Source organism: Triturus cristatus, chromosome 8, assembly GCF_964204655.1.
Source record: "Triturus cristatus chromosome 8, aTriCri1.1, whole genome shotgun sequence".
NCBI lineage: Eukaryota > Metazoa > Chordata > Amphibia > Caudata > Salamandridae > Triturus > Triturus cristatus.
The window spans coordinates 338,363,719-338,387,418 of record NC_140591.1 but is presented as its reverse complement, the minus strand read 5'-3'; positions in this window follow the sequence as shown (position 1 = coordinate 338,387,418).

The window sequence follows — 23,700 nt, the reverse complement described above, 5'->3', positions numbered from 1 at the left end:
ATGGTTTTTCACTAGACCCGAAGACGCATGGGACTGGCTTGAAGGCTGGCGGACTGTTAGTAAACGTCTCCATAAACCTATAGGTGACAATGGTAAGGCTGGCAGACAACATCAGCAGCTGGGATCCCCATCAGATGATGGCTGAACGACGCAAAGTCCGCATAGGTAGAGGCTGGGGGTCGGCAAGTTCGAGAGACTGCCCGTGGGTTTATATAACTTATTGAATGCCACTTTGAGGGAAACATGCGTTTTTGCATTCCTCACTTATTGCGCGACCTCTTACGTGCTGGAGTGTATATAGATCTGGTTTTAAGCGGTTGTTGATTTCCTGTTGCTATGACACTGTATATTATTGCTTATAGATGTGTATTATCGAATGTGGCTGTTCTGCTAAATGGAGGGTTGTATGCCGGGGATGCTAAGGTTTTCACGAAATTATGCCCCAGGGAGTAGGGTTGGATCACGCTTTTGATACTGTTGAGGGTGGACGACAGGCACTCTGCAAGTTGGGGGTGGAGGGTAGTTTTGAAACCGTTAGGCAGGGCAGCAGGGTGGGTGGTGAGAGTTGGGTGTTGGGAAGGGGGGGTTGTTTTCAGTCGTTTGTTTTTTATCTTTATGCAATGGTAATGTGTATTGTCTTATCCATTGAGTCACGTCATGTTGCCCAGCACTTCACCTCCTCTGTGACATGGTTAGTCCGCACTTAGGTTCTACTGCACCACCAAGGAAGACACATGAAGTACTTTTTGGCAGGCCCATGGGTCCATTTGTGGCCTCTTGGATCACGCGGTCTGATTTCCCAAAACACTGCAGGCCTATATGTATCCCCTACCCCCGAGGTCCGACCACGAGCATGTCCCTTGATCTTTGTCTCAGCATTCTTCACCTGCCTATGCACTCCTGGGGCCTCATGTAACACTTAAGTTCCTCACCTGGAACGTCAATGGCTTGGGGGACTAAATTAAACGGGGTATAGTTCTCCAGTACCTGAAGTGCCAGGCGCCGGATATTGTTCTCTTCCAGGAGACGCACTTGGTAGGCAACTCGTGTGGGGCATTGAATAGATGGAGATATCGGCTGGTCGCCCCCTCAGGGTTCACTTCGGGCTCACGTGGGGCTGGTGTGCTCCTACGTAGGGGTTGTCCATTTATAATACGCCGGACTTGGTCGGATGACCTTGGCAGATATGTGGCGCTCTCTGGCACCTGGGAGGTGAAGACTCACAACGTCATAATTGTGTACGTCCCCCCTGGGCTGCAGCGTTCTACGCTGCAAGACCTTGGAGCTTTCTTGCTCGATTTGCCCATAGGGATATTGGTGCTGGGGGTGGGGGGGGGACTTTAACCTTACTGTGGATGGCTCAAGGGATCGCCTCGCAGGGACCCCCTTTGGGGGGTCTCAACAGACTGAGTTCCTGTCCGCTGTGGGCTCGGTGGATACCTGGAGATAACTAAACCCACCACCACTCAGTTTACATTTCACTCTGGGGCTCACTACAGTCAGTTACGCATTGCCCACGTGTTTACGCATGCCCAGGACATTCAAGTCTTCACTGACTCTAGATGCCTCATGCGAAGAATCTCTGACCATTCCCTGTCTTAGCGACGCTCAACCTCGGACTACCCAAACGTTGCACTACTCTCAAGATAAACCCCTGGGCACTTAAGGTGCCACACTTTAGGGAAACCTTACTCTCAGAAGCTGTTATTTTAAGGAGAATGTTAGATCGGTTACCTCAGCCTGTATGTTGCGGGGGGCGTTCGGTGCCGTCATGAAGGGCAGAGCCCTGGTGCTGATGGTCGGCCATAAAAGGTAACTTACCAAGTGCATTACGGAGCTTGAGGAGGAGATCCTGACCAAGGAATGAACCCTGGCTTGCACTCCTGATCCTGATGCGCAACATTTGCTAGCGATGGTGAGCCTTGACTATCACCAACTTTTGACCGAGGCGGCCAAAGCGAGATACACCGTCACTCGCCATAAGATATATGAACATGGTGAACGGACGGGTAAGCTTTTAGCTTGGCTGGAGAAAAAAGAACAGTTATCTAGGTGAGTTCCCTCAATACGTGGGGCCAATGGTGACACGATCACTGATCCCCAGCAAATTGCCGAAACATTTGCTTCTCACTTCTCATTGGTGTATACGTCCTCCGAGACATCTCAGTCCTCCATGGCGGCGGACCTTCTGTCAACCATTAAAGTAGCCAGTCTGTCTACACAGGACATGGACACTCTGGAGAGCGACATCACGGAGGCCGAAATCCAGAAAGCAATTCAAAATGTGCGGTCCGGTAACGCCGTGGGACCCAATGGGCTCCTGTTAGACCTGTCAGCCCTTTGGGTGGTCCCTCCTCATCATTATTTATTTTGTCCCACTTTTGCCTCAAACCCTGTTTGAATTTTTCCTTTTTGGGAACCACCAGACTTTTTAGTGTTGCTGCAGATTCAGGGAGCCATTTTACCTACCCCTGAAACTTCTGTCTGAGGGCCTGAAGCACAAAGTGGTGGCCACCTGTGACATCACCAGCATCCACTGGAACCTACCAGCACCTTCCAGAACATTCCAGAACCCTGTGACAGTTGGAGGCGGTTTAGAATGTTGGGGAGTTAAGAGAGAGAGTTGGCAGTTGGAGCTGGCAGTTGGCACCTGACTGGTGAGGAGTGAGCAGCAAAAACGTGAAGGAGGAAGGAGTGAAGCAGCAGGGGTGGAAACTTGTGCCTGGAGTGGGGTCCATAAACCCACCCTTGATACTAGTCCCTACTGACGGAGCCCAGCCTAGAGCCCTGTGTGGGAAGAAGTCAGAAAAACCATCCTGAGGACCTGGACAGCAGGAACAGGCCTTAGAAACAAGAGAACAGCAAGATCCTGACCTGGAAGCTGGTTTCCCTGGAGTCCGACGTCGAGTAGCCTAAGACCTGGAGCCCGAGGTGGAGAAGCGGCGCTGACTGGAAAAGCAGACGTCGTACCCGGAGCCGCCAGAGGTCGAGAGAGGGCGCCGTCAGAGGTCGTGAGGAATACCAGAGGTCGAGGAGGAAGTCACCCGAGGTCGAGTGAACGGCGTCATCGGAGGAGTGAAGTCCGCCCTCCGGAGTCGTCGGAGACCGAGGTGAAGGGTAACTGAGGTCGGGAGTGAGGATCGCACTCCGGAGTCGCCGGAACCTGTGAGAATCGTGCCGGAGGTCGGGAGTGGAGGTCGCACTCCGGAGTCGCCGGAAACCTGTGAGGAGCACCGGAGGTCGGGAGTGAGGATCGCACTCCGGAGCCGCCGGAAGTCGACATCGAGGCAAGGCCGGCCGACGTCATCGAAGCCGAGGTCGCCATCGGACCGGAGCCGCCCGAAGTCGACATCGAGTAAGACTGCCCGAGGCCATCGAATCGGAGGTCGAGATCGAACCGAGGCCGCTGACATCGAGACCGGAACCGCCTGCCGGCGTCGTCAAAGAACTGACATTGTGCCGAGGCCGCCGACATCGAGCCGGAACCGCCTCACGGCATCGACCCGACTCCAGCGGCGTCGGAGCATCAGAAAAAGGGCAGTAAGTGGAGTAGAGGGCGCCTAAGGCCCTGTGGAGACCTGAGAGACTGCTCTAAGGGGCTAGGGAGGTGCTGGAACCAACCTGACTGTGCCAGGGGTGAACTGGAACTAATCTAGAGAAGTTGTGTGGAGAGAGAGAGCCAGGTCTCTGGTATTTTCCCCCTTTATCTACCTCAGTTTAGGCCTCAGCCTTGTCCAAGTCAGGGAGTAGACACCCTCAAGCCTTCCACATCCCCACAAGCTGTGCCTGGGCCAAATCAGCCCTTAGGAATTCAAAAGTGATCTGAATCCATGAGTGTCACTGTCAGCTTTTAAGTATTTATTAGGGGCACTGTATTTATTGTATTTAACCTATTTATTGTTCCACTGTATTTATTGGTCCACAGTATTTATTGATGCACAATATTTATTGGTTACAGTATTTATTGCCTCAGAATATTTAATTGCCTGTCTGTATTGCACTTTCATTTATGCCTTCAGTATTTATGATCACCCCTATTTATTGAATCATTAAGCCAGTATTTATTTGTCCTGCACTTTCTAAAAAGTTTGTATATTGTGATTGTTATTTATTTTCTCCAATCAGCAACTAAGAGAAAAAAGAAGATAAAGAAAGTTATTTTCATAATTTTTACGGTGTAGAGTCGTTTTTGGAACGGATGCACGCATGGTTATTGTTTGGGTATGTTGTATGCTTAGCACGGAGCCTGATTCCTGACCACTCGAGCCAAGCTACCACAGTGTGTCCGGAAGACCACCACCACCCCTTCTAGTGTGGGAGTGGTTTTCCAACATAAATTGGTGTTCAGTGGTGGGATAGAGCTGTGCCTACGCATACTCAACAATAACTGTGGGTAGTCCATAGGCCTACACCGGGAGTTTTCTCAAGAGCGGCCTTCCTAATTGTGGGTTTTTGTTTTTTCCAAATTTACTCTGGTGGTGGGAGGAGGTATTATTAAAGGTACCCCCCTGCATAGTTACTGCACAAAAACCTGTCCTCTAACCTGAGTGGGCAAGATGGAGTTTGTACTAGAAAATCTAGAAACGTACACTGTGGCCCAACTCAGGGAGTTTTGCCAGCGGGAGGGGGTGTACTGTCCCCCAGGAGCAAAGAAGGGTGCACTCCAAACCAGCTTAAGGGCTTGGGGGGAGGCACGCCGAGAAAGCAAGGCTGAGGAGGAGGACAGGGATAGAGAGCCTGACACCGAGGGGGCTGAGATGTACCAACCTGAGGTGGGGAACCTGTCAGCGGGGCCCAGAACCATTTCTAGGAAGGGCAGCAGTGCCTCTAGCGGTGGCTTGTCTGAAGTGGAGCTAACAGACCGGAGGGAGAAAAGACAGCTCACATTGGACTTAGCAAGGCTGGAAAAGGAGAAGGAGGAGCAGAGGATGGCCCATGAATTACGACTGAAAGAAATAGATCTTCAGATCTTGAGAATCGGGGCACAACCTGTTCCTAATGGTGGCAGCCAAACCCAAGAGATCACCAGGGAACCTAAACCATACCTGCCAAAGGACATAGTAGCTAGCTATGGAGTGGGCGACGATATCGCCAAGTGGCTAGCGGCCTATGAGGTCTCGTTGAGGGCCCATGGGGTTCCAGAGAAGTACTGGGGAGGGGGATTGTACAAGTACATGCCTCCAGCTGGTAGGGATGCTTTATTGGCCCTCGAGGAGGATGAGCAGACCCACTACCCCACCATGAAACTGGCGCTCATCAGAAAGTTTGGACTAACACCTGAAAAGTACAGACAGAAGTTCAGGGGTAGTCACAAACTGGGCACGCAGAATTGGGTGGACTTCCTGGACTATGCAAAGAAGGCACTTGAAGGTTGGATTCAGGGCAGTGAAGTGAGGAACTACGAGGGGTTGTTTGACCTAGTACTGAAGGAACACCTGCTCGAGAAATGTTTCCCTGAACTGCGGCAACACCTGGTGGATAGCAAGCTGACCAGTCCCCGGAAGCTTGCTGAGGAGGCGGACATTTGGGCTAGTACCCGGGTGTCCACAAGGGGGACTGGAGGGGATACTCAAAAGGCCGGACAGGGCGCCCCCCAGAAGAAAGAGGGAGGGGAAAAGAAAAAGGAGTTCTCCAAAGGCCCCCAAAATAACTTCCGAGGGAAGGGAACAGGATTCACCCCTAGGGCTAACCCACCCAGAAACCCTAATCCTGGCCAGAGTCAGCAGCCAAGGGTTGTCCATTGCTATGAGTGCGGTGGCGTTGGACACTATAAAGGAGATCCGAAGTGCTTGAAACGACCACCCCCTCCCACTGGAGGAAAGACCCCCGGAGTAGCTAGTGTAGTGCTCGGGGAGGAGATGCCCTTAACTAAGGGAAGGGAGTGGGCGGGTGTCACTTTAGTGTCCCTGGGAGAACGGGAGATGGTTCCTAAGATCCAGGTGCCCGCAAATACCGCAAAGTATGGGCAATGGGTCACCATCAACGGCCAAAGAGGGGAGGCTCTGAGAGACACAGGAGCCAGTATGACTATGGTGCGTAGCCAACTGGTGTCTCCAGAGCAGGTAATTCCCGATGTACTCCACCCAGCCGCGATGGCTGACGGCAGAACAGGCCACTATCCAGTGGCCGAGGTTCCCTTTGAATGGGGGGGGGTTGCAGGTTCACTTCGAGTTGCCGTAAGCCCTGCCGTGCCAGTCGATTGTCTGCTGGGAAATGACATGGAGCACAACGCTTGGAAGGAGGTGGAATACCGGACTCACACCGAGATGCTGGGTACACCTGACTGGGCCTGTGTTAGCACAAGGTCCGCGACTACCCGAAGAGGGAGTTCATTTCGGCTGGAGCCTGGAACAAAGGCCCAGCCAGCTGCCAGTCAAGGGAAGAACCGAGGACAGGAGGAGCCTGCCTCGGCGTCCCCACCCCGTAGGACGGATAGGCCACCGGAGGTGGTGGACCAGGAGTCTGCGGTGGGGGACGTTACCAACCTGGAGGACCTACCCATCCCGGCCGAGTGGCACGTGGAGGGAGGCCCGTCCAGGGAGGAATTCTGCCAGGGCCAGAGGGAGTGCCCTACCCTTGAGGGGCTGAGGCGGCAGGCCGAAGCCCAGGCAGCAGGGAACGTTGAAGGGAACTACAGTGTTTACTGGGAGGATGGCCTCCTCTACAGTGAACCCAAGGCACCCCTACACGGATCGTCACGAGCCTTGGTAGTCCCTCAACGTTATCGAGCCTTCCTTCTGGAGTTGGCTCACGAGATCCCCTTGGCAGGACACCTGGGGCAAGACAAGACCTTCGCCCGTCTTGTCCCACACTTTTATTGGCCTCAAATGAAAGTGTCGTCCGATACCTACTGCCGGACATGTGTGTCTTGCCAAGCCAGTGGGAAAACAGGGGTGAAGCTGAAAGCTCCCCTTGAACCACTTCCTGTCGTTAGCACCCCCTTTGAAAGGGTGGGCATCGACATTGCGGGTCCGTTAGATCCACCTACTACAGCTGGTCACAGGTTTATCCTGGTTCTGGTGGATCATGCCACACGGTACCCAGAGGCAATACCTCTGAGGACCATTACAGCACCTGTTGTGGCTAGGGCCCTGATGGGAATCTTTACCCGAGTGGGTTTTCCCAAGGAAGTTGTGTCCGACAGGGGGACCAACTTCATGTCAGCGTATATGCGGGCCATGTGGAAGGAGTGTGGAGTGACATACCGGTTCACCACTCCTTACCACCCCCAGACCAATGGTCTGGTGGAGAGGTTTAACAAAACCTTGAAGGGCATGATCAGAAGTCTGCCTGAAAGCCTGCGGAGGAAATGGGACGTCCTCCTACCCTGTTTACTTTTTTCCTACAGGGAAGTGCCACAGAAGGGAGTGGGCTTCAGCCCCTTCGAGCTTCTGTATGGGCACCCTGTACGTGGACCTCTCAACCTGGTGAGAGACGGATGGGAAAGAACTCCCAGAAAGCTTCCCCAGGATGTGGTGAGCTACATGCTGGCCTTCCGGAGCCAAATGGCTAAGTTGTGGAAGCAAGCTTCTGACAACTTGGAAGCCAGCCAAGCAGTGATGAAGGCGTGGTATGACCACAATGCTCACCCGGTGGAGTTGGAGCCTGGCCAGAAGGTGTGGGTGATCGAACCGGGAGAGCTTAGTGCCCTCCAGGATCGCTGGTCAGGACCCTTTGAGGTGTTGGAGAAGAAGGGTAAGGCTACCTACTTGGTGGACCTGAAGACCCCTCGTCAGCCCCTGCGGGTGCTGCATGCCAACCGCCTCAAACCCCACCACGAGAGGCCCGAAGTCATCTTGATGATGGTGACTGACGGAGGAGAGGACGTGGAAAGCGAGCCTCTCCCTGATCTGTTTGCGTCTCAAGAGAAGGATGGGTCGGTGGAGGGAGTGATTCTCTCCCCATCTCTAACTCCTGAACAGCAGGAGGACTGTCGCCAGGTCCTGGGGCAGTACTCCTCGTTGTTCTCCCTTGTCCCGGGTAGGACTCACCTGTGCGTCCATGACGTGGACACAGGAGACAGCCCACCTGTGAAGTCCAAGATCTACCGGATGTCAGACAAGGTGAAGGCCAGCATTCATAGTGAAGTCACTAAGATGCTGGAGCTAGGAGTGATCGAACCTTCTAGCAGCCCCTGGTCCAGTCCGGTGGTACTAGTACCAAAAGCTGCACCACCGGTTACCCAACCAGAACTGAGGTTCTGTGTGGACTACCGGGGACTGAATTCAGTGACCAAAACTGATGCTCATCCGATCCCTAGGGCGGATGAATTGATTGACCGGCTGGGAGCTGCCCAATATCTAAGTACCTTTGACCTTACTTCGGGGTACTGGCAGATCTCCTTGACTGATGGAGCAAGGGAAAGGTCAGCCTTCTCCACGCCCAATGGCCACTACCAGTTCTGTGTGATGCCCTTTGGGCTCAAGAACGCACCTGCCACGTTTCAGCGCCTGGTAAACCAGATCCTCACCGGAATGGAGAGTTTCTCTGCTGCTTATCTGGATGACATAGCCGTCTTCAGTAACAGCTGGGAGGATCACTTGCGTCACCTGCAAGCTGTTCTCCAGGCCCTGAGACAAGCTGGATTGACGATCAAGGCCAGCAAGTGCCAGATCGGGCAGGGGTCGGTAGTGTACCTTGGACACTTGGTGGGTAGGGGAGCGGTGCAACCCCTCCAGGCGAAGATCGAGGCCATCATGGCCTGGGAACCCCCCAAGACACAGACTGAGGTCCGAGCATTTTTGGGCCTCACGGGATACTACCGCCGCTTCGTGAAGGGGTACGGTACCATCGTAGCCCCCCTCACGGAGCTCACGTCCAAGAAACAACCTCGACGGGTAGTCTGGACGGAGGCTTGTCAGCAAGCCTTTGAGAGATTGAAGAAAGCCATGTGCGAGGCCCCGGTCTTAAGGGCCCCAGACTTTTCCAAGGAGTTCATTGTCCAGACAGATGCATCAGAACATGGCATTGGGGCAGTGTTATCGCAACTCAACGAAGAGGGTCTGGATCAACCCGTGGTCTTCCTATCCCGGAGACTACTTCCCAGGGAACAGAAGTGGAGTGCAATAGAGCGTGAAGCCTTTGCAGTGGTATGGGCTCTGAAGAAGTTGCGGCCATACCTGTTTGGCTCGCACTTCCTGGTTCAGACCGACCACAGACCCCTTCGTTGGCTGATGCAAATGAAGGGGGAGAATCCCAAGTTGTTGAGGTGGTCTATTTCCCTACAGGGGATGGACTTTCAGGTGGAACATCGGCCTGGAGTGGACCACGCCAATGCAGACGGTCTCTCAAGGTATTTCCGCCTTAGTGATGAGAACTCCCAAGGGGTTGGGTAGCTCTCCCCACTTTCAGCTGGGGGGGACGCGTGTTAGACCTGTCAGCCCTTTGGGTGGTCCCTCCTCATCATTATTTATTTTGTCCCACTTTTGCCTCAAACCCTGTTTGAATTTTTCCTTTTTGGGAACCACCAGACTTTTTAGTGTTGCTGCAGATTCAGGGAGCCATTTTACCTACCCCTGAAACTTCTGTCTGAGGGCCTGAAGCACAAAATGGTGGCCACCTGTGACATCACCAGCATCCACTGGAACCTACCAGCACCTTCCAGAACATTCCAGAACCCTGCGACAGTTGGAGGCGGTTTAGAATGTTGGGGAGTTAAGAGAGAGAGTTGGCAGTTGGAGCTGGCAGTTGGCACCTGACTGGTGAGGAGTGAGCAGCAAAAACGTGAAGGAGGAAGGAGTGAAGCAGCAGGGGTGGAAACTTGTGCCTGGAGTGGGGTCCATAAACCCACCCTTGATACTAGTCCCTACTGACGGAGCCCAGCCTAGAGCCCTGTGTGGGAAGAAGTCAGAAAAACCATCCTGAGGACCTGGACAGCAGGAACAGGCCTTAGAAACAAGAGAACAGCAAGATCCTGACCTGGAAGCTGGTTTCCCTGGAGTCCGACGTCGAGTAGCCTAAGACCTGGAGCCCGAGGTGGAGAAGCGGCGCTGACTGGAAAAGCAGACGTCGTACCCGGAGCCGCCAGAGGTCGAGAGAGGGCGCCGTCAGAGGTCGTGAGGAATACCAGAGGTCGAGGAGGAAGTCACCCGAGGTCGAGTGAACGGCGTCATCGGAGGAGTGAAGTCCGCCCTCCGGAGTCGTCGGAGACCGAGGTGAAGGGTAACGGAGGTCGGGAGTGAGGATCGCACTCCGGAGTCGCCGGAACCTGTGAGAATCGTGCCGGAGGTCGGGAGTGGAGGTCGCACTCCGGAGTCGCCGGAAACCTGTGAGGAGCACCGGAGGTCGGGAGTGAGGATCGCACTCCGGAGCCGCCGGAAGTCGACATCGAGGCAAGGCCGGCCGACGTCATCGAAGCCGAGGTCGCCATCGGACCGGAGCCGCCCGAAGTCGACATCGAGTAAGACTGCCCGACGCCATCGAATCGGAGGTCGAGATCGAACCGAGGCCGCTGACATCGAGACCGGAACCGCCTGCCGGCGTCGTCAAAGAACTGACATTGTGCCGAGGCCGCCGACATCGAGCCGGAACCGCCTCACGGCATCGACCCGACTCCAGCGGCGTCGGAGCATCAGAAAAAGGGCAGTAAGTGGAGTAGAGGGCGCCTAAGGCCCTGTGGAGACCTGAGAGACTGCTCTAAGGGGCTAGGGAGGTGCTGGAACCAACCTGACTGTGCCAGGGGTGAACTGGGACTAATCTAGAGAAGTTGTGTGGAGAGAGAGAGCCAGGTCTCTGGTATTTTCCCCCTTTATCTACCTCAGTTTAGGCCTCAGCCTTGTCCAAGTCAGGGAGTAGACACCCTCAAGCCTTCCACATCCCCACAAGCTGTGCCTGGGCCAAATCAGCCCTTAGGAATTCAAAAGTGATCTGAATCCATGAGTGTCACTGTCAGCTTTTAAGTATTTATTAGGGGCACTGTATTTATTGTATTTAACCTATTTATTGTTCCACTGTATTTATTGGTCCACAGTATTTATTGATGCACAATATTTATTGGTTACAGTATTTATTGCCTCAGAATATTTAATTGCCTGTCTGTATTGCACTTTCATTTATGCCTTCAGTATTTATGATCACCCCTATTTATTGAATCATTAAGCCAGTATTTATTTGTCCTGCACTTTCTAAAAAGTTTGTATATTGTGATTGTTATTTATTTTCTCCAATCAGCAACTAAGAGAAAAAAGAAGATAAAGAAAGTTATTTTCATAATTTTTACGGTGTAGAGTCGTTTTTGGAACGGATGCACGCATGGTTATTGTTTGGGTATGTTGTATGCTTAGCACGGAGCCTGATTCCTGACCACTCGAGCCAAGCTACCACAGTGTGTCCGGAAGACCACCACCACCCCTTCTAGTGTGGGAGTGGTTTTCCAACAGCTCCCAATAGAATTCTTCAAGCCAATGGCATCCAAACTCTCACCCCATCTATTGCAAATGTACACCGAAAGTTTTGAAGTCGGGGTTCTGCCGGCTGATGTCAAGACGCCCTCCATTGTGGTCATTCACAAGCCAGGCAAACCCTCAGATGATTGTGGAGCCTATCGTCCCATATTATTTATCGCGGTGGAGGCAAAAATCTTAGCTAAACTATTAGCCAATAGGCTTATTCCTTACATCACCGAGCTGGTGCACCTGGATCAGGTTTATGCCAGGGAGGAACACGGCCTTACATTTGAGGAGACTGCATGGGGTCCTGGGCAGGCGTGACCCGATCAGGGAAGATGATGCGCTGTAGTCATTGGACGCATCTATGGCGTTCGATACCATCGAGTGTGACTTTCTTTTTGCTGTACTGGCAAGGATGGGATTTGGGCCCAAATTGATCAAGTGGATTCAATTGCTTTATGCCCAACCGAACGCGTATGTGACCGTAAATAACCACGTCTCTAGGCAGTTCCCGCTGCAGAGAGGCACTAGACAGGGGTGTCCCTTATCACCCCTGCTCTTTGCCCTGGTGCTGGAGCCCTTAGCTGTTTGTGTCAGGGGGACCCTGAGATAAGAGGGCTGAGATGGGCTGAGGATCACGAAGACCGTATATCACTGTACGCAGATGACATTCTCCTATATTTGGCCTCACCCTCACGGTCTCTCCGACGGGTCCTCCACATTTTTAATATTTTTGGTGCCCACTCGGGGTATGCTATTAATTGGACTAAGTCCCAACTCTATGTACTGTGGGGTGCACCTCCATACAACCCTAGGGCTATGACATACCAGTGGCATCCCAGGGCTTCAAATACCTTGGTATCTATATTACGCCAAACCATACCTTATTCTATGAATCAAACTTGCTGGAACCCCTGACTCGGCTCCGATCGGATGTTAAGCATTGGCGAACTCTTCCTCTTACTCTCCTGGGACAGGTGGCACTGTTCAAGATGTTGGCGCTTCCTTTATGCATTGCAGAACATCCCCAATCCGATTCCTGACGCTTATTTTGCCAGTATTGACAGTGTGGTGTAGGAGCTGCTGTGGGATGGTCGGGCCCCACGCATAGCCATGGGAAAACTGACTATGGGATGGTATGATGGGCGTATTGCATTACCTGGCTTGCGACTTTACTATCAGGCGTCCCAGCTGGTTGCCATTAACAAATGGGTACATGGGGAATATGACGACCCCAATTTTCGCACGGATCGTTGGCTTTTAGGGAGGGGGGGGGCTATGATCGGGCACTTTACGAAAATCCTCGTAAGCTTAACCTCACGGGTCTCACTGCCCGCACAGTGGAGATCTGGTATGGAATAAATAGGAAATGGAGCTGGCATGATAAACTTACGAAAGTTACACCGCTCTGGTAACCAGACATACTGGGTCAACTTAGCAAATGCCCCTGGTTTGACAAGTGGGACATGATAGGCCTCTTGACAGTGGGGGACATGTGGGTGAATGTAAAGTTGGCCACTTTTGCTGACCTGCAGACCAAACATCAATTAGCTCACACCGAGACATTCAGGTATTTAAAGATTAGACATGCAGTCACAGCTGCTTTACCCAAGGATGTCCCTCTGCCTGAGTCCTCTCCGCTGGAAGATAGGTTGATACTAGACCCTATGCCTAAAAAAGCCATATCCCTCACGTACAAAAAACTGCTAAACAATCGCCCGGATCCCATGCTGCGCCTGCGGCAACACTGGGAGGCAGACCTGTGGGGAGCTCAATCAGGAGGACTGGCGTGACGCCCTGGCTTCTCCCCAAGAAGTGGCTATCCCCATGAGATTGCACATGGTCCAATTGAAGAGCCTTCACCGGGTATACTTGGGTGGTAAGATCTTGGCCAAATTGGTTAGGTGGGCGGAACCACTGTGTCTCTGGCAGTGCCGTCAACCGGGAACCTTTTTTCATATCTTATGGTATTGCCCTATAGTGCGACAATACTGGGACAAGGTTACTGAGCAGATAGAGAGAGTGGGTGGCAAGATTCTGAAGGCCTCTCCCCAGCTGTGTCTTCTAAATGCATGGACTGCCAAACACAAACGGAGATAACATGGGCTTCACTAGGGTGGTCTATCGCCACAGAAGTGGGGGTGATCCCGACCAGCAGGACTGGACAGTTGATATGGATAGAGCAAAGGTTGCTGAGAAGGATGTATTCAAACATAGGGGGGTGCCCTAGTTAATGGGATCATAAATGGGGGAAGTGGAATAAATATAGAGGCACTATCTGTGTATCTCCTACAGTTAAATTGCAGCGTGAACGACATGCATTACTGGACCTCCCTGAGCTCGACCATGTGCCCACACCCGGAACCGATTAGGGTGATTGCTTGATTACGAAGTGTCAGCTGCTATGCATATCAAGTGTGTACATTTTATCGTTTGTGTAATGACAGCTTTGTGGACGTGATGGACATTCTTGCCATTGTTTAAACTGAGGGGAGTGTATCGGACTCTTTGGAAACCGTCTGCAATGTACTGTGTACAAGCATACTGTAGACCTGCTTATTGTTTTGACATTGGATTATGTTTTTCCTTTTCTTTTCTTCTTAATAAAAATTGTTTAAGAAAAAATAAAATGTTGCTTTCCGTCTGGATACCTTAAATTTCTCTTACGTGTGACCAACCTTGCCTCAAATATGTTTTTCCTCCATCAGGCTGCATAATCAGATTTTTGAATTGCAAAACTCACCAGAAACCAAGAAATCTTTCTTATTGGCAGAAAAAGTAATTCTTCTTCTTCAAATAGGATTCACCAAATGTAAAACAGATCTGCTTTGATATCTCGATACCATTTGCCTCCTCCCCTTGGCTTTAATACCTTCACTTGGTCATCTAATAAATGATCAACATCCTTCTCTACCAAATGCCAAAAAAGTGTGTTGATGTCTGAATTCTGCCATTCATTTGAAATCAGGCGCAGTAATCCTGATACAATAAATATTCTTCTCAATATTTTCTATAGAATGCTCTGAATATTGTTTGTGCTGCTATTTGCCTGCATATCGTAAGAACAAGCTGCCCATACTGAGTCTAATTTGTGGTAGGAATATTTTGTTAAACGACGGGCATATTTTAATAGTTTCAAGAAATCATACTGTGGTGGTCATTACTTGCTTTGTACCATTTTGTACATTGTGGGATAGTTTATATTCAGTTAACTAATTTAATAAGACCATCATCTTGGGTACATTTCCTACCTCTGTTGCACAGTGTACTAGTTTAGAGGGGGTATTTAATACAGGCCAATTCGTGACAGTGCCAAAAGCAAAGCAAGGACACACCCAACCGCTGCACGACCTGATACCAAATCCTGGTCCTGAAAAATGTAGTAGTAAAAGAGAAGTTTCAATTTTCCAAATTAAGATTTAGATTACTGTGACGGGAAGATTATGAACTACAGCGAAATACTACGGCATCTAATATACAACTTTACCTTAGATTGAGGGATGTCTCCTTCCCCTTTGTTATTATTATTATTGAGTTCCTAAATAGCGCAAAACTACCCATAAGGTCTCCCAGTGCTTGAGGTCAGGTGTAAGCAATCTGGGAACGTGACCTAAAATATCCAAGGGGCATATTATCAAGAAACGGCGTTAAAATTATCGCCGCTTTAGCGGCAGAAAACTGCAGCTAAAGCGGCGATAATGGGCTTGATAATATGCCCTGGAGAATTCCCATAGAAGCCCATGTTCTGGTGTCAACATGGGCTTCTATTAGAATTCTCTGCGGCATATTATCAAGCCCATTATCGCCGCTTTAGCGGCAGTTTTCTGCCGCTAAAGCGGCGATAATTTTAACGCCGTGCTTGATAATATGCCCCCAAGTTTTAAGCTTCTTGCGAAAAGAAGATAGAGAGGTGCAGCCTCTAATGGGCTCAGGAAAGGTGTTCCACATCCTGGGGCCCAGAAAGGAAAAGGAGCGGCCACCCATCCGGGAGCGTCTGACTTTGGGCACTATAAAGAGGGACTGGTTACTTGAGCGCAGCATGCATATAGGGTGGTAGGGCACGACCAGATTTTATAGAAACGGCTGTCCTGAGTGTAGCTTGATTTTGTACATGAATCAGAGAGCCTTGAAGTTGATGCTCTTGTCCACTGTAAGCTAGTGGAGGTCATGGAGGAGTATTTAGGGAGCTGGAATAAGAGCCTAGCTGCAGCGTTTTGAACCATCTGAAGACTTCTAATCACCGTCTTATCAGCCCCCAGATAGAAGATGTTACCATAATCCAGCCTGGATAACGGTTCTCCGAGTGGAGAAGGGAAGTATCCATAGGATCTTTTTAACCCATTTTATAATGGCAGGAAGATGCAACTTTAGCTAATTGTGACTTCATATACAAGGCAGAATCTAGCCATAAACCCAGTTTTTTTTTTACCTTATGGACATGTTAAAGGAGTAATCCCAGAGAGGCAGGCAAATGTTGGCAACCCTAGAGCTAGGGATTTTTACCCAGTATCAGAAGCTCGGTCTTGTCTCCATTTAATTTTAGGGAGTTGGTATTTATCCAGACACAGTTGAGGCAAGAGTTAAGATCTTCTGGGCTGGCTTCCTGCTCTCATGACAAAGAGAAAAAGATCTGTGTTTCTGCGTATGAAAATAGGGTCAGGCCACAGCTTTCCACTAGATCCGTCCAAGGGCAGACTTAAATGTTGAAGAGCATGGGGCTGAGGACGGATCCCTGTGGGACACCCGTAGTGAGTGGGAGCTTGACGCTGTGCTGGTGGAAAAGACCTGGAAGGTACAGTGTGTCAAGAAGGCTTTTAGCCACGCAAGCACTGTGTTTTGGAGGCCTAGTTGAGCCAGTCTTTCGACTGTCATGAAACAGTGTCAAAAGTCGCACTTAGATCTAATAGGATCAGCACGGCCTTGCCACCCCTGTCAAGGAGTCGGCATAGATGTTCTGTAACTCTTAGAAGAATGGCTTCTGTGTTGTGCTCAGCTCTGAATCCTGACTGGGACTGGCGAAGGGCATTCGGCTTCCACATAAATGGTCAGTTGAGTGTTAACGTGCTTTTCTAGGAAATTGGAGAGATGGGCAGCAAGGAGAAGGATCTATGGTTGACTCAATTAGAAGGGTCCAGATGGGGGGGTGGGGGACTCAGCAAGGGAAGCACCATGACATGCTTCCAAGCTCTGGGTAGGTAATCTTACTTTGAGAGGAGTTCGAGACTCACTAGTAAGGGCAAGATATGTGGGCTAAGGTTGCTGAGCTTGGATGGGTTGAGAGGATCAAGTGGGGAACCTGATTTCAATAGACCGCAGTAGATCCAGGAGACAAGCGGAGTTGAAGGGTGGAAAGGATTGCAATTGATCCAAAGACAGAGTAGGATCCGAGGGATTGCTTCCTTGAATGGGGAAGAGATGAAGGGGGGGAGGGGGGGAAGGGTAGTAAAGTGTGAGCTGGCGTTTCCTAATAGAGTTGTACCATTTGCTCCTGTAACCAAAGTGAGGTGGATGTTTGTCACTGTCGACAAAGAAATCTGCCAGCTCTTCAAATTAAGCCTATGAGAGAGAGGGAGTATTATTGCTAGGGTCATACAAGTCCTGGACCACTTACCTTTGGATATTTTTTCAGAGAAGAAGGGAGCTCTTGCAATTCTGTAGTGTCTGTGATAAGTATTCAAGGCTGTCTTATATTTTGATATTGAATCATTGTCATATTGCTTCCTCCAGACTTACAGAGCTTTTTTTCTTTCTGTTATTTCTTGTCAAACCAGGGCGACACGGGGGTGTCATCTGGACACAGATTTGATGTTAGCTGGCAAAGTTAAGTTAGCAAGCTTCTAAGCCAGTGCTCGACCTCAGGGTGATCTTGGGCAACTTGATGAACTAACTGAGGGAGGGTATCTGATAAACTCATATTGAGGGCAGTGACTTTAGGCCCAGTTGCTGCAGAATTGAGTGAAGAAAAGGAGGGTACAGAGAAGGGCACTGCAAGATGGTCTGACCAGAATAATGGAAGGGGTAGGTCTGAGGTTAGACCAGTAATATTAGAGAAAGTGGGGTCCAGCAAGTGAACCGCTTTGTGAGTAGGGGAGGAATTAATCACATCAAGGTTGAGAGCGCCCAAATCCTCAAAAACAGTTGGGCTTAGTTTATAGGTGGCGTCTTCTAAATGCATGTTCAAGTCTCCCAGTAATGAGAAATTTGAGTATTTAAGTGTGTATGGAGGAATAAAGGGGCATATCCACAAGAAACTATCGCCAAGCCAAAGGCACTCTATCGCAGCCAATGTTGCGATAAATCTATTGCCCCATTTACAAGCTGGTGTTAACAGCCCACAGGACCAGTTTACCCGCGATAGCAGTCACAAAAAACATCGCCACAGAGGCCACCCGCAACTGTCGCTAATGAGATGCAGAGTGGGCGTTCCCGTGTCAAAAGTCGCGACTACATCACACCTAAACATTCTCCACAACCAGACAGAACTGCGATAAAAACACAAAACAGGCGATAAGGTGCGTTAGCACCAGGAAATCTACACCTGCTCTGACCTGGTGTAAAGTCGGACGGCAGCCTGCACCACAAAAGGGAGCACAGCCCAGGGCCACATCAGAAGGGCAACAGATGCCATGGAGCCACCCATCATGCGGCCCTGACACCCAAGAGTTCCACAACACCCACCGACACCACCCCCAGGAACACCCCTCCCTGGCACCCCCCCAACCAAAGACATGCCACATCAGCTACACCTAAACCTGCACAAAATAATCCTCCTGACGTCGCACAATCACAACTGGTGACATGCATGTGTCGACACAGAAAAGAGCAGCACACATTCACTTAGGTACTTCGTAAGCAACAAATGAAACTTTATTAAAAATAACACTGAAATGAAATGAAGACACGTGGCCGCTCCCCTCAGGACAATCCGTAGGTTCCAGCCTGTAAGACAACAAAAATCATGATGAGAAGGTGTGTCCTCTGCACATCATAGGACAGAGAAGGAAGAGAGGGGGAGAGAGAGAGAAGAAGAGAGGGGGAGAGAGAGAGAAGAAGAGAGGGGGAGAGAGAGAGAAGAAGAGAGGGGGAGAGAGAAGAAGAGAGGGGGAGAGAGAGAAGAAGAGAGGGGGAGAGAGAGAAGAAGAGGGGGAGAGAGAAGAAGAGGGGGGAGAGAGAAGAAGAGGGGGAGAGAGAGAAGAAGAGAAGGGGGGAGAGAGAGAGAGAAGAAGAGAAAGGGAGAGAGAGAGAGAGAGTAGAAGAGAGGGGGGAGAGAGAGAGAGGAAGAGGGGGAGAGAGAGTGCCACCCCTGCGCATACAGGCCACACTGCTCACCTGCTGCCACCGGTGTGTCTCCAACCACTTGCAGGTATGTATCGCAGTTCACCAGGTCAAACATCTGAGTCAGAGCCGCCAGTTGAAACAGAGTCCAGATACATGACTGGCACAGTACACACACTTGCACAAGACAACATCGCCTGCCTGCCCATGCACACCCAGGCAGAGGCATCCCAACCCCTCCCGCTGCCCATCAGAGCATGCCCGCCCATGCACACCCAGGCCTCACTGCTCACCTTCCGCCACCGGCACGTAGACGGGAGGTCCCACCACGTGCCGCTGCAAGCCACAAGCCCGGGGCCCGCGGACATGGCACCCTCCACACCATGCAGCCATGTGCCGCAGGCCAACAGGTCTCATGTTTGGTGCTGGGTCTTGATTATTCCATAGCAGAGAACATGCCAGTGCATCCGGCACCATCGCAGGCTGCACACCCGCTCAGCCCAATGGGTGCCCCCAACTCTGGGATCCCGGAAGCGACGCCATGTGGCGGTTGGCCTACACCGAGGTCCAGCAGAGCACACAAAACCTGAGCTGTCTGGACCACCGGGATGGGGCATCATCGTAGGCTACACACCCGCTCAGCAGCTTAAGGTGCCACTAACTCAGTGCACCCAAAGTCACCAGCCCGTGGCGGGGTATCTGTGCTGGCCGCAATGCTCCGAGTGCCACTAATCCTGTGCAACCCCAGTCCACGCCACGTGGTGGCACCCCGTGTCGTGCACCAGGTTCCACCAACCCTGTGCGCAACAACTCATGGGCCCTTTATGACTGAGAAGTGTGTAGCGGCCGTCATCCAGTCACCACCGGAAGAGGGGAATCTGACGTCGTCGGCCCCTTATGTTGGAGGAGTCACATGGCAAGTGACGTCTGTGCCGGATGGGTGTGGTGTGTGTGCAAACCTGCCCTCAGGGAGTGGCTGTGACATGCTGACGACTAGACCAGTAACCTGCACACCACCAGCGAGTACGCCTGCAACGGGTAGCAATGATGGCCCCCCCCCCTCCCTCGGTGCGTCATCGGAGTGGCCTGGCCTGCCGTATGCCGGACCAGTGCAGGACTTGCCACAATGACCTGTGGGCTCGGGGTGTGGTCCAGTCCAGGTCCGGACAAGATAGTGACTGATGCGTGTGTCCTTGTTGTAGTGTTCACAGGACCAGGTACACAAAATGCAATGTCGCACCCTCTGAGTCGCATCCCACAGGAGGAACATCATTGACGCAAGGGAAGACACTGTCCCCACATTCATCCACACATCCATACCTGAATGATTTAAGACATGTCACAGCACTGAGTCACTGGATGTTTATTTGCACATCCAGTGCAGTTATGCAGCTGGAGCGGTACAGGGCAATGCCAAGCACACTACACAATATGGGTCCGTGGAGGGCCAGCCAGAGTCCATCCAGGGATGACATGTACTGAGGAAGAGGAAGGACACAGTCCGCAGTCTGTCCGCTGTGTCATTGGTCGTTGAACAGGATGTGGCAGTCCATGTCGCTGTCCAAGGTGAGTGCATCGGAGTGTGTCGGGGGTCATTGGAAGGTCATGAGGCCATGTGCGGCACCAAGCAGAAACAGGCCAGGTGGCGGAAATGAATGCTAGTGCCTCCTGATCACAAACCCATCCGCGTCCTCGTCCCCGGATGTGTGCCCTGCCCCCTGTGGGTGTTACAGTCCCGGTTGCGGCACTGTGTGCCACTGACACATCAGGGGCCTGGGTAGATACGTCTGCCACACTGTGAGGCACTGACACACCAGGGGCTGGGGATTTGGATGGTGTGGGGGTAGCAGCATTCATCAGTATCACGCCTTGTGGCGGCAATGCCATGATGGAGGTCTGCAGGGCATGATAGATCCCAGCTACATTCTGATGATGTGCAGCGGTGGCTGTCATTCTTTCCGCCTCCATACGCACCATGCCCTCCATGAACCTCCGCATGTGTGCCTGCTTACGGCTGGTATCGCTGGAGCCACTCTGAGCGGACAGCTGTTCTACTCTCCATGTCATGACTCCAGCGATGTCAGTCAGGGCTCGTTGGAGACCATGGGGCGGACATAGACACCCAAGGATGGCGTCCAGTTTGGCAGCCATGAGTTCGAACCCCACCCGCACCTGCTCAGCCGTCTCCCTCTGGCCCTCCGGCACACAGCATTGGAAGGCCATTTGTTGTTCTGGGGGACTTGGGAGGTTGCCATGGCTGTGGATGCCTCCTGCTGAGTGGTTTGGGTGGTGGGTGGGGTCTCCTCGATGTAGCTGGGCTGCCCTGATCCCGGAGGTGAGTCGTGGATGAGGTCAATGATGTCTAGGAGGGCTTGTGCATCGATGCTGGTGTTGTCCTCCTCGTCATCAGTGAAGAGTGGCTGGGACTGCTCTGCAGGAGGTGTTGACGATGCCCCTACGATGTGAAGGGGAGATGGTGTATTACAATGTGTCCACATGTATGTAGCCGCATGGTACAGGTTGACATTCTGACAGCATGGCATTGTACATTGTGACAGTCTGTGAGTCTGGGCGAGATGCCAGGGTCATTGTGGGTGTGTACTGTACCCTGCTTGATTGTGCATGTGTGCCATCGTGGCCATCTCCACCCGTCCCCCCAGTACCTGGTGGTCACTCACCCTGTTCCGGTTGTGTTGTGTCCTGTCGAGCAGTGTCAGGTCCCCCGACTCCGGCCACAGTATCCACACTGATGACTGTCAACACCAGATCCTCCATGTCATCCAGCACGAGCTGTGGCGCTGGGCTCCCACCTCCGGTCTGCATTGCTGCCTTCTGGTTGGCGGAGAGTTTCTCCTTGGTCTTCCGCTTGATGTAATTCCATCGCCTCTTGACCTCGTCCATTGTCTGCTTGTGCTCTCCGACAGCATTCACCTTGTCGACGATGTCCCACCATATTCCAGTTTTGGTGCCCAATGACACCGGAGGTGATGAAGAGTTGTTGATGGTGTTCCATCACCTCCGTGACTATGATCCTGTTCGCCTACGGACTGAACTTAGTCTTCCTCGTCTTCTTGTCCTTGTCCTTCCCTGTCCCCGAGGTCCCAGGCTATGGTGATTTTTCCCGTCTGCCATGTGTGTGTTGCAGGCCTGGCGCTGCTTATCGCTGATTTACTCATCGCACTTTGGCCCATCGCGTGTTTTTTGGTGTTGTGGTTTTATCGCTGCCGTTGTGGTTGGATCGCGGACACTGTCCGTGGTTTCGGCAGACTATCGCTTTGTTGTGAATTCCACGATGTCACGGGGTTACCATGAGGCAGGTGTATGGTTTTGACACGATGGCGTCCAATAATTATTGCAGTGAAATCTGATAGATTTCACTGCACCACTGCTACAAGGTTTTGCCTCGTGGGAACGCTGACCCTGCATACATCATACCAGACACAGGTATAATATGGCACAGGGCTTTACAAGGTCACACATATGCCTAGATGTGTCACTTTGTAAATAAGGTGCACCATGGTGAAAAATTCCCGCTGCAAGTATGTCAAGAAAATGACGTACCTGTGGCGTTAAACTGTTTAAAGGGGCTCATGAATAAGCCCCCCTGTGTTTTTTCCCTACGTTGATGCACAGTGGCTGCCATGTGCCACGCAGGCACCCTTATGCCATGGTGCAAGGGTGACTATGTTGCAGAGTTGATTGATGTTGTGCAGCAAAGGACACCTAACTGCACAAAACCGATCAATCCAGGTTATTTCCTCTTTCTCTGTGTACTGTGAAATGCTGCACACAGGAAAAGTGAAAAAAAGAGAAAAATCAAAACATTTATCCTTGTAGTGCCTCCCAAACATCACCCTTGGAGTGGTTTTAGATTCTGACGCATTCCAAAGGTTTACGGTTTCTCATAAATCTGGGAATGCTTCAGATTCCATTATTTGGGCGTAGGAACGCACACAGCAACAACCATTGAACATCCCTCTCACACTCTTCAATGTGTGAAAGGGGCACATATTTACAAGTCCATGAAAAGCCACGTAAAGTGGCTTTGCGTGGCCTTGTAAACTTGCTGTGGCACATTGTGCAACCGGAATGTCAAACATATGACGTCACAGCATTGCAACAGGGCCTCTAGGAAGTACTCCCACAATTCATACTTGGCAAGGTCAACAACGCCATGGACCTCCTGCCATTGCAGCTTGGAGCATCAAAAAGATCACCATCACCACCCCTGATATGCATCGCTTACCTGAACCACTGCTTTGTTCCCTTTGGGTGACACCTGGATCTGATCTCCTCTAAGTGCTGACCTCTGTACACTGGAATTTCAGCAACAGGAAGCTGGAGAACAGGAACTGCAGAAAACCAGAGACTCTACGGGGCTATCTGTAACCATGGAAGAAGGTGAGACGCACAACCAGTCAACATTAAATTAGGTTATCTGCCGTCTGAGGAGTCGCATCCAGGGGCCACCCGGACTCTGCACCGGATGGCCACATCGCAGTGGGGCCATTGTCGCTCGGGGTGCATTCAGGGGAAGTTTTGGGATCCTGTCCTGGCATCATTGTCGCCACTGCATTCATCGCCTTACGCCGCTCTTGTATAACCTGCTCTAGATTTGGAGTGGCTTGTAGTCGTGGCGCGGATGCCTGCTCCTCATACGACCTCCCACTACAACTGGCTCCGCGAATGACAGCTTGGTGCACAGTCCCTGCCCTCCCTTTCCACAGCTCCTGGGGACCAGTAGATTCCAGCCAGGTCCAGACATGTTCAACAGCGTCAAAGAATCATGTGTTACCATCTGAAACCACGCGCAGCATTGCCTGGAAAAGGAGAGAGCATTTGATGCCCAACTCTCGGAGGCATTGCTTAACCACTAGAATGACCCTCTCTGCCTCTGCACCCTGTGGCGTAGTCTGGGAAAGAAACATACTGTGGTGTTATCCACTTTTATCTCCCCCAGCTTGCGTACCTCCCTCAGGACAGCAACACGATCCCTGAGAGGGACTAGGACCTGTCTCTGGCAGCAGACGGCTCGCTG